This window comes from Chiloscyllium plagiosum, chromosome 17 (assembly GCF_004010195.1).
Source record: "Chiloscyllium plagiosum isolate BGI_BamShark_2017 chromosome 17, ASM401019v2, whole genome shotgun sequence".
NCBI classification, from domain to species: domain Eukaryota; kingdom Metazoa; phylum Chordata; class Chondrichthyes; order Orectolobiformes; family Hemiscylliidae; genus Chiloscyllium; species Chiloscyllium plagiosum.
In genome coordinates this window covers 12100886-12113131 of record NC_057726.1, presented here as the reverse complement: position 1 = coordinate 12113131, position 12246 = coordinate 12100886, and the positions used below count along the sequence as shown (strand labels likewise).

The window sequence follows — 12246 nt, the reverse complement described above, 5'->3', positions numbered from 1 at the left end:
TGATTAACAGTATGATTGCAACAGAGCAGCATGATTCAAGTCATCCTGGGGTAAGATGAGAATGAGCCCCTTATGCCCTTCGGTCACATACTATGGAATAGTGATGATATCATGAGCACATCTCTTAAAGTATAATAGCATACTGACCGTGAGTAACAAAACAAAGGAAGCTTTCCATGAGGACCTGTTCAATGAGTGGTTGGAGTGAGGCACTTGGAAGAAGAGATGCTGAGAGGGAGGTTGTGTAAGAAGTGTTTGAGAAGAGATCTTAGAGTGCAGGTTCATAGTTCCTTGAAAGTGGAGTCACAGGTAGATAGGATAGTGAAGAAGGCATTTGGTATGCTTTCCTTTATTGGTCCAAGGATTGAGTATAGGAGTTGAGAGGTCATGTTGCGGTGTACAGGACATTGGTTAGGCCACTTTTGGAATACTGTGTGCAATTCTGGTCTCCCACCTATTGGAAGGATGTTGTAAAACTTGAAAGTGTTCATAAAAGATTCAGTAGGATGTTGCCAGTGTTTGAGGATTTGAGCTATATGGAGAGGCTGAATAGGATAGGGCTGTTTTCCCTGGAGCAGTGGAAGCTGAGGGGTGATCTAATACAGGTTTACAAAATCATGAGAGACATGGGTAGGATAAATAGACAAAGTCTTTTCCCAGGTGTGGGGGAGTCCAGGACTGGAGGGCATAGGTTTAGGGTGAGAGGAAAAGATATAAAAGGGACCTAAGGAGCAGAGGGTGCTGTGTGAATGGAATGAGCTGCCAGAGGAAGTGGTGGAGGCTGGTACAATTCAGCATTTAAATGCTTCTGGATGGGCATATGAACAGGAAGGGTTTAGAGGCATATGGACCAAGTGCTGGCAAATGGGATTAGATTAGATTAGGATATCTGGTCGGCATGGATGAGTTGGATCGAAGGGTCTGTGTCTGTGCTGTACTTCTCTATGACTCTATGATTCTGAGAGGTGTGCATGTGGTGGGAAAGAGAGGCTAATTACAATGTGTGTTTACAATAGGTGGGTGGAAGTTTCACCAAGAAATATGGAGACATTGACAAAACCCATCCGTAGGAACAGGATGATGCTGCCTGACCTGCTGCGCTTTTCCAGCAACACATTTTCAGCTCTGATCTCCAGCATCTGCAGACCTCACTTTCTCCTCAAAAGCCATCCGTACCCAAAGTAATAGCATTTTTACAAAGTAATTTAAAACTTAAACATTTTTAAACTTCTCTGATACATTCTGATTATTCATCCATACTGATCTTAATTGCCTGAGCTTTAATTATATCCTTAATCTTATTGTGCTGAGTTATTGTAGTTCTCTTTTCACTGGAGTCTGAGGTCACATGATCCTCAAGTAGTAAAATGACATCACTTTGGAAAATAGATCAAGAAGAATTGGACAAAGCTTTATCTGTCCCACTGCTACCCAGTGACTCCAGTTGAAAAGTTCATTTCTGTGGACATAATCTGTAAAACAGAGCCTTGACTTTCTGAGGCCTCCTATGGTTGAATAGCATACGAATATTCATCACAAGTTGAGTCCATGCCATACCAATGGCTCCTTGCATCTGTGGAAGACAGATTCAAGCATAACTCAGAAAATTTGGAAGAGGAAGGAACAGATAATCGAAGGGAGTCAACAGCTATAGCGTGAATTTTATGAAAAGAGATTAAAGTTCGGAGTATAAGTAGACGGAGAGATAGAGTTAATGTTTCAATTCCAGAGATATATACTGGAAGCCACTGGTTTCGAGAAATTCACTATTTCTCTCTTCGCAGATGCTACCAGACCTGCTGAGTTTTTCTAGCACTTTATTTATTTGTTTCAGCTTTTTGGAATCTGCAGTATTTTGATTTTTTTATTAATACTGTCATGTGTTGTTTTCAAAAGCCAGTGTTGCGATGTGTAGTTCAATACATTATTTACCTTTTTATTGTATCAATCATTTTGAATCATGGAACTGATCTTTCATGTTAATGAATGTAAACAGAATTAACATCTCACTGAATCCTTACGACTATAGATCTTAATGTTAAAAGAAACTAAGGACTGCAGATGCTGGAATTCAGAAACAAAAATAGAAATTGCTGGCAAAACTCAGCATGTTTGGCAGCATCTATGGAGAGAGAAACAGAGTGAATGTTTTTGGTCCAGTGCAGCTTCTTCAGAACCCATGTAGATCTTAAGGTACAGTCCATTGTGAGAGAAAACAATGGGAAGATGGAAGCAAAAGGACTTTCCTTGGCAAAGCTTGAATTGCTCATATTATGAAGATTGAAATAACAACTACTATTACTGCAATGATTTTGAGAGCCTATTGCTGTCAATATGGACTATTAAGAGGACACTGGTCTCACTGTGAAGCTGTTACATGTTGTGCTTTATATTAGATTCCCTACAGTGTGGAAACAGGCCCTTCGGCCCAACAAATCCACACCGACCCTCCAAAGAGTAACCCACCTAGACCCATTCCCCTACATTTACCCCTGCACCGAACACTACGGGCAGTTTAGCATGGCCAATTCACCTAACCTGCACATCTTTGGACTGTGGGAGGAAACCGGAGCACCCGGGGGAAACCCAAGCAGACATGGGGAGAATGTGCAAACTCCACACAGTCAGTTGCCCAAGGGGGGAATTGAACCTGGGTCCTGGTGCTGTGAGGCAGTGGTGCTAACCACTGAGCCACCGTGCTGCCCCAACAAATATGCAACTAGGCACAGGTGGGGATCAAACCCACGCTCTTTGGTTTATGAGACCAATGCCTTACCACTTGGCCACCATGACCACTATGAAGATCTGGAAAGATGTTATTCTCATCATTCATGATTGAGAATGACACTGTCCATATTGTAGTTTTTGCATTGTGACAAGTAAGTGATGCTATCCATAACAGAGTGACATAACTCACATAAGTGACTGTGACAATGAGGTGCTGGTTATGAACTGAGATGGACAAGTTCAGAAGTCTCACAACACAAGCTTGTAGTCCAACAGGTTTATTTGAAATCACAAGCTTTCAGAGCGGAGCCTCTTTGTCAGATGAAGTCTTCACCTGACAAAGGTCAGCACTCTGAAAGCTTGTGATTTTAAATAAACCTGTTGGACTATAACTTGGTGTCATGTGACATCCAACCTTGACTGTGATGAGTTTGAAGAATATGCAGAGAGGACAGTCCAGTGGGGGTTATTTTTGATTATTGTAGTGAAGATGCAGCACAGTCACATCAGGCCAATTGACATTCCCCTAGCTGTAAAGTTCCAAAAAATGTTCAGAGAAAGCAAAAAACAAAAAGCTATCACATAAAATGCTATTGCAATCTTAATTCAAAAGGTATCAGTGTAAGATGTAATAACATGAGCCCTCAACATGGAAATGTAAGATATCTCTGTTCACAATTTAGATGGAAACACAAACCCCTTTAAGATAAACTGGGCAATGAGATCTTTGTCATAATGGACCAAGTAATTTCAAGCAACCATCTAAACATCATTTCTACAAAGAGTATTTTACAGTCCAAATGTCCATTCTTATCCATTTGTGCACTAACCTGCACAGCATGTGGAAACCGTCAGTTTTACTAGGACTGCCTCTCAGATATTGATTGATCTAGTGAATTCAGCGATGATTTATATCCTCATGCCTTAGACCATACAAAACTCTATATTCCACTTTGAAGGTTCAACTTCTTGTACATTGCATCATTTACCGGAGAAAACACTCCTGATTGATGTAAAATCCATGTTTGGGGGCATTGTGAAAAGAAACCAGAGTTATCGAGACAGAAACAAGTGTAGGTAACTATTGGAAGTATAACTTTGAAGAAAACACAACTCGATAGAAGGGCCAGGGTTGAAAATGCTGAATCATTCTCCTTATCAGCATAGAAAGAATGTAATTTGCATTTCTGCAGTGGCTTTCATGACTTCGATTATCCTGAAACATATCAGAACCAATGGAGTTCTTGTAAAGTATATTTACTGTTGTAATGTAGGAAGAGTGACAGGTAACTCATGCACAGATTGCTTCCACAACCATTAAAGTGATAATGCCCTGATAATCTGTTTTAGTGAAACTGGAGTAAGATGTCTGGCCTCTAGCCACAGACTACCACAGAAGACCTAGCTCTTTACTTCTGCAACACAGATCTGTAAACCTGTGATTTTTCTGTGGATTTGACGCAATTACTAATTTAAGCCTTGTTATAGATGAAAAGACATACACGTCATCTTGCACTGGAGTGTCTCTCGGCAAAAATAGCTCTATAAATCATACAGCCAGCACAATATCTTTCCCAGAGCTGAGGACTGTAAAGATTTCACTGCAAACAAATCTGAATGTGGAAGCAGGTAACATACTGAGAGCAACAATAACTATACAAATATAACATAGTAAATGGGACTAAGGTATAAAATTAACGATAGTTTGGTTTTAATATTGGCACTTTAATCAAGAAACACCTTTGCGACCTAAAGGCTGAATTAGTGCAACTCATTTAAAAATCATAAAATTCAGACTTGACTAAGCAATCAAGTATAAAACATAGGAACACGTGACAATCATGTAATAACAAAAATAACCAAACAAATACAAAAGGTAACAGGGAAGTGATGGGCAGGATATTAAAAGAAGTAATATTGAGTTAAAATTACAGGCAAATTAACACTTCCTACATTACAGGTACTGACATAATTGATTTAATTGTGTGAGTGCTTAACTGAGGACCAAACTATCTAATGAATACATTTACAGCCTTCTTGGACTGACAGCATGTTAAAGAAAAAGATATTAGGGTTGGTAACAATAAGGTCTCTTAATGTCCATGAGGGCCTGTCTATAATTACAGGGACATCCAAACTATTCATATGTTGATTGGATGGCAATAAGTCCTTAAACGTCTATGATTTAATTAAAATCCAGTAAAAAGCATAAATGTTATTGAGGCTGTGATCAATTTTACAGAATTTTATTCCGTCTCCAGATCAATATTTCTCAGCTTGTTCACAGCTGAAGCAGTGTTGGGTCCACCATGTTTTTAGACTCCATCTACATGGCTCGCTGCCATGGAAAGGTCGCCAATATCATCAAAGGCTCATCGCACCCCAGTAGTAATCTCCTACAACCTCTTCCATCAGGCAGAAGATAGAGAAGCCTGAGCACCAGAAGCAGCATGTTCAGGACCAGCATCTTCCCAGCCATTATTAGACTAATTAAAAGATTCTCTAGCCTCAATAAGCAATGTAACCCTTATATCTCTGCCTCAGTCTGTTTGATCTGTACATTCTTGCTTACTATAATCTGCCTGGACTGCTTGTAAAGAAAACTTTTCACTGTACTTTGGTAAACAAGACAATACATGAATAAATCAAATAATCAAAATCAATCAATCAATAGATTTCGAGGCTCCTTTAAAGATATGTTTGACCATGGAAGGAATCCCCCTCAGTGCATGGCTATGAAAGGTTCTGTGATAGGTACCATGCAGTGATGGATTATTTAATATACCATGAAATAAATTCAATTTTTGCTTTGAGCTCAAATCAATGAAGCACAGAATGAATATGGATTTGGACTAATTTACATTTGCGAATCTTTCTTTAAACTTTCCCTTTGACAGGATACCCAGTGCCACACATAAGAGAACATTAAAAACATCAGAACTGGCAGCAGCAGAGAGTCAGATGACCCCTCTATCCTCCTTTGCTGTTCAACTTCCATTCCATTTTCTCAACTGTTCCCCACAAACTCCCCCAGAATTCAAAAATTGACTGATAGCAGTTAAAAATACCACCAATAACTGAGCATTCAGAGCCCTCTGATGTCAGAAGTTTTAAGACATACAAGATTAGAAAGTGAAGAAACTTCTCTCCATATTTGTCATAAATGGTCAATCTTTTACTTGATACTATATCTCCAGCTCCCAGTTTTTCATCCATGGTGAACAACTATCCAATATCTATCATGACAATCCCTCTGAGAAAAATGTTTTATGTTTCATTAAGATGTCCCCACAGTCTTCTAAACTCTGGTGAGCCTAATGAACCTATTCTCAATTTCTTGGAGGATAACCCTCTAATCCCAGGAATCAATCTAATTAACCCCTTCTATGAGAAGCTTAATTTTATATCTGTATGGAGCCCAAGACTTTCCACAGTATGTAGCTGTGGGCTCACCAAAGTCCTGTATTACAGCAGAGAGACTTTGTTATTCTTGTACACCACAAACACTTCCAGTAAACGAAAACATGCCATTTGCCTTGCAATTTGCTTAATATAACTGCATGTTAGCTTACTGTATGTCATGCACACAGAAACCCAAAAAGCCATAAACTCTAATTGTTAGTCGTTATTTCAAAAATATGTTGTTCTTTGATTTATCTTGCTAACGTAAATAACCTTACATTTCCCCATATTATCTGTCACCTACTTGATCACTCAGTTAACCTCTCTATATCACTTTGCACTCTTTGGGCTCTCTCACAGTTTGCTTTCTTATTAATCTTACATCAACAACAAACTTGGTTAGGGTACACTCAATCCCTTCTATGAAGCCATTAACTATAGATTCATAAAACTGAGGAGCTGTTCCTAGTAACTGCCTGGTAGTCTGGAAATAATCCATGTACTACTTCTCTGATTCCATGTTTTTCTGTATTTTAACCAATCCTCTGTCCAGATTGGTTTCTCAGCCCTAAACATATGAACATCTGGACGTAGGTTTGCTCGCTGAGCTGAAAGGTTCATTTCCAGACGTTTCGTTACCTTACTACGTAACATCTTCAGTAGACCTCATGTGAAGCAATACTGAAAATTCCTGCTTTCCATTTATATGTTTGGGTTTCTTTGGGTTGGTGATGTCATTTCCTGTGGTGATGTTATTTCCTGTGGTGAAGTCACTTCCTGTTCGTTTTCTCAGGAGGTGGTAGATGGGGTCTAACTCGATGTGTTGTTGATAGAATTTCAGTTGGAATGCCATGCTTCTAGGAATTCTTGTGTGTGTCTTTGTTTGGCTTGTCCTTGGATGGATGTGTTGTTCCAGTTGAAGTGGTGTCCTTCCTCATCCGTATGTGAGAATACTAGTGAGAGAGGGTCAAGTCTTTTTGTGGCTAGCTGGTGTTCATGTATCCTGATGGCTAATTTTCTGCCTGTTTGTCCAATGTAGTGTTTGTTACAGTCCTTGCATGGTATTTTGAAAAATGACATTAGTTTTGCTCATTGTCTGTACAGGATCTTTCAAGTTCATTAGCTGCTGTTTTAGTGTGTTGGTGGGTTTGTGGGCTACCATGATACCAAGGGGTCTAAGTAGTCTGGCAGTCATTTCCAAGGTGTCTTTGATGTAGGGGAGAGGGGCTAGGGTTTCTGGGTGTGTTTTGTCTGCTTGTTTGGGCTTGTGGCTGAGAAATCGGTGGACGGTGTTCACTGGGTACCCATTCTTTTTGAATACATGGTATAGGTGATTTTCCTCTGCTCTGCGTAGTTCCTCTGTGCTGCAGTGTGTGTTGGCTCGTTGAAATAATGTTCTGATGCAGCTTCGCTTGTGGGTGTTGGGATGATTGCTTCTGTCGTTCAATATTTGGTCTGTACGTATTGTTTTTCTGTAGGCGCTGGTTTGAAGTTCCCCATTGGCTGTTCGCTCTATTGTGACATCTAGAAATGGCAATTTGTTGTTGTTTTCCTCCTCTTTAGTGAATTTTATGCCAGTAAGGGTATTATTGATGGCCTTGAAGGTTTCCTCTAACTTGTTTCGTTTAGTGATGACAAAGGTGTCATCCACATCGCGGACCCACTGTTTGGGTTGGATGGTTGGCAGAGCTGTTTGCTCAAGTCTCTGCATTACTGCCTCTGCTAAGAATCCTGATATCGGAGATCCCATGGGTGTTCCATTGGTTTGTCTGTAAGTTTTGTTGTTGAAGGTGAAGTTGGTGGTAAGGCATAGGTCACTAGCTTGATGATATTCTCTTTGTTGATGAAGATGTTACCTAGTAAGGTAACAAAATGTCTGGAAATGAACCTTTCAGCTCAGCGAGCAAACCTACATCCAAAACCTCAACTTGAGCTACAAATCTTCTCAAAACTTGGTATGAACATCTATTTGGCGCAGTATCTTTTGTGTGGCAATATATTGAAGGGCCTGCTGAAATTCTAAATATATTACATCTACTGATTATCCACCTTGCGAGTTACGTCTTCAAAAGCTTTTAATACGTTTGTTAAAAAATACATTTTTTTTCTCTAAAACCATGAGAATTTGCCTCATCATATTATAGTTTTCTATATTCCCTGTCAATAGCTGTTTCATAACCGATTCCCCCATTTTTCTGGTAACTGACTTCTGGCTAACGGTCTATATTTCCATATCCCTCCTTTTCTAAGACTGAAACTATGGTTGAGGAGAGGACCTATTAATCTTTTTCTCGTTAGTTCATTCTTTGGTTGTGGGATTCATTGGCAAAGCCATCCAGAATTATCCTCAGGAAGGTGACAGTGAGCTGCTTCCCTGAACTATTGAAGTCAATGCAACAAAATTGCATTATAAGAAGGATGTGGAAGCTTTGGAAAGGGTGCAGAGAAGATTTACTAGGATGTTGCCTGGTATGGAAGGAATGTCTTACAAGGAAAGGCTGAGGGCCTTGAGGCTGTTCTCGTTAGAGAGAAGAAGGTTGAGAGGTGACTTAATAGAGACATGCAAGATAATCAGAGGGTTAGATAGGGTGGACAGGAAGAGCCTCTTTCCAAGTATGGGAACGGCAAACACGAGGGGACACAACTTTAAAGTGAGGGGAGATAGGTATAAGACAGATGTCAGAGGTAGTTTCTTTACTCAGAGAGTAGTAAGGGTATGGGATGCTTTGCATTCAATAGTAGTAGATTCGCCAAGTTTAAGTGCATTTAAGTCGTCATTGAACAGGCAAATGGACATACATGGAATAGTAGTGTAGGTGGGATGGGCTTCAGATTAGTATGACAGAGCGGCGCAACATCGAGGTCTGAAGGGCCTGTACTGCACTGTAATGTTCTCTGTTCTATGTTCTATAATGTTAACAATGATTTTAGGCTTCTCCAAATGACTAAGAAGACATTGAGATATATTTCCAGGTCAGGACTGTCTCTGACTTGCAGAGGAACTTGGTAGAACTTGGACCAGTGCTTTGATAACTTCTTGGGCAGAGGATACAGCCCACAGAAACTCCTGCTGTGACATGTTGGGGTTGACATGATTGGCTTCCAACAAATGCAACCATTTTCCTTTGTGCCAGGTATCACTCCAATCTGTGCAGTTTTCCTACACTGATTCCCATTGATTCCAGGTTCTCTACAGTTTCTTGACATCACACTGCTCAAATGTTACCTTGATGTTGAGCGTAGTTATTCCTGCTTAACATCTGGAATCCAGATTTTTTTCCCTTGTTTTGGAAACAAGATTGTAATAGGTTTGGAGTGAAGTGAGTCAAGATTAGAGTGGTGCTGGAAAAGCACAGCAGGTCAGGCAGCATCTAAGAAGCAGGAAAATTAATGTTTCGGGCAAAAGCCCTTCATCAGGAATGAGGCTGTGAGCCATGGGGGGTGGTGAGATAAATGGGAAGGGGGTGGGGCTTGGGGGAAGGTAGCTGAGAGCGTGATGGTAGATGGAGGTGGGGTAATGGTGATAGGTCGGAGAAGACGGTGGAGTGGATAGGTGGAAAGGAAGATGGATATGTAGGACAGGTCATGAGGGCGGTGCCAAGTTGATAGGTTGGATCTAGGATAGGGTGGGGGAAGGGGAAATCAGGCTTGGTCAAGGGGGCAGAGGGAGGAGGTGTCTTTGAGTTGGCACCTGGCTTCAGCAATGTAGAGGTCATCCACTGCTCACACCCTCCACTTCTGCGCTGGTTTTATGTTGGGATTGGGGTTGGAACAGAGGGTATGGAGGACTGCGTATTGCGAGATTGAGAGTTTGGAGTGGGTGAGGGGGGTGGACACATTTGCAATGCAGAGTGATGCCAAAGTGGAGTTCAACTTTTACACCAGCTGAGGTTACTCTGAAGGTTCCTCCTTCCTAACCTCTCCCTTTATCTGACGTGTGGTGATCCTCAGATTAAACCGCCACCAGTTATCTCTTCCTAATGAGAGAGTGGTCCTCTGGGACTATAGCGACATTAGTTATTGGACTGGATTTGTCCTGTTTCTCATGGTTAGAACATACTTCAACAGTTTTCAAGTAGGTGTTAGCATTGTAAGTGTACTGAAACTGCTCAACTGAAAATGTATCTAATTTTAGAGTACAAGTATTTAGCACTACACTACAGCCAAGATGTTGTCATGGCTTTTAGCCTTCAGTATCTTTTGCCTTTTAATTCATATGGACTTAATTAAATTGGCTAAAGACTGACGATGATGAGGATCAAAGCAAGTTGGATCATCAGCTTGATACTTCTGCAATGTTTCCATCTTGTCCCTTGTATTCAAGTACTAACATCCCCATCATTTGAGAATGAGAATGTTTCCTTCTCCACTTCGTTTCACCAGTGTTCAGGACTGGATGCAGCAGAACAGTGATCTGATCCGTTGATGGTGGGATCGCTTAACAATGTCTATAGCAACTGCCTGTATAAGTAGACCTGTGTTGTAGCTTCACATCATTGACTTGGTCCTTGCATGCTCTCCTACACTTTTTATTGAACTCAGGTTGGTCCCCCGGCTTGATGGTAGTCTTAGAGTGAGGACGTGGGATCTCAGTTGAAAGTCTAAGGCATTTCAGTGGAAAACTAAGAGTCAATGACATTGTTGTAGGTTTAGAGTCACATGTAGGCCAGGTCAGGTAATGATGACAGGGTCAATAGATGTGGAGCTGGAAAGCTACAGCTGGTCAGAGAGCATCCAACGAGCAGGAAAGTCAACCCCTCATCAGGGCTTTGGCCTGAAACATTGATTTTTATGCTCTTCAGATGCTGTCTGACCTGCTGTGCTTTTCCAACTCCACATCGATTGACTCTGACTTCCAGCATCTGGAGTCCTTACTGTCTCCTCATGATGACAGGGGTTTCCTTTCCTAAAGGGTGTCTGTGAACCAGATGAATTCATTCATGGGATGTGACTGCCCAAGACCAGCCCTGCATTGAGAACCCAGATCTATTAGCCTTTGAGAAGGTGGTGGTGAGCAACCTTCTTGAACTCATTGTGGTATAGAGTCACCCACAATGCTGTTAGGGAAGGAGGGACTTTAACCCTCCAGGATTTTAACCCAGCAACTTTGAAGAAATGGCAATATATTTACAAATCAAGATGGTGAATGGTTTTTACTGGAACTTGCAGGTGGTGGTGTTCCCATGTTTCTGTTACCCTTGTCCTTCTATTTAGTTTTGGATTTGAAAGGTGCTGTCCATGGAGACTTCATGAACATTTGCAGTCCATCTTGTAAAATGGTACTCACTGCTGCTACTTAGCATCAACGATAGGGAGAATAGATGTTTGTGGATGTGATTCCAATCAAGTGGGCTGCTTTGTCCTAGATGCTGCTGCACTCATTCAGAAAAGTGGTTGTTGGGAAGATAACATTGGCATTCAGGAAGAGTGAGATCAGATAGGGTATAGTGTCTTCTTGTAATCTTGTAAATTAAATCAATGAACAATGAAGAGAGTTTGTATATTTTAAACATCAGCATGTATTAATACAGATCTCCTTTAAAACTATACAGATTCAAAATGTAAATAATAATTTTAAAGTTATGTTAAAGTTTTGCAAACGCAGAACATGTTGTCCCTTGCAACCTAAATTTGTTCCCAAAAACCCCACAAATGTGTTAATTTTAGGGAGGCTGCATTGTTGAATTATTCACAAAACTGCAGAGATTTTAAAGATTTAATTTGCATATAAACAGCACAGTGACAAAGAAAGACTTGTATTAACTTGCCTTTCATGATCTGAAGATGTGTTTTCCAGGCAATGAGGTATATGTTATGTTGTGGTAACTGGTGTAATGCTGTTAACCTGACAATTAATCTGTACATCGCAAGTTCCCACAAACATCAATGAGATAATCTGTCTTTTTCCTTATTGATGTTGGTTTCAGAGATATGTGCCAGGACATGAGGAGAATTTGCCTCTTTTTGTGAAATGGTGTACTGCAGCTTTCACATCCACCTGAGAAGGCAGTCATCTGCACTGAAAGGCAGTATCTGTGACTGGGTAGAACAGTGGTGCAGTGGTTAGCACTTACAGCCCCAGGGATCTAGGTTTGATTCCAGCATCGGGTGACTGCA

The 12246-nt window shown here is 40.7% G+C and overlaps 1 non-coding gene across 1 annotated transcript; it reads right to left on the bottom strand.

Annotated features, from left to right (window-relative positions):
• Positions 1-2721: 2721 nt before the first annotated feature.
• Positions 2722-2794, bottom strand: trnam-cau. Its single transcript has one exon. It is a non-coding gene; the product is annotated as a tRNA-Met (tRNA).
• Positions 2795-12246: the final 9452 nt, after the last annotated feature.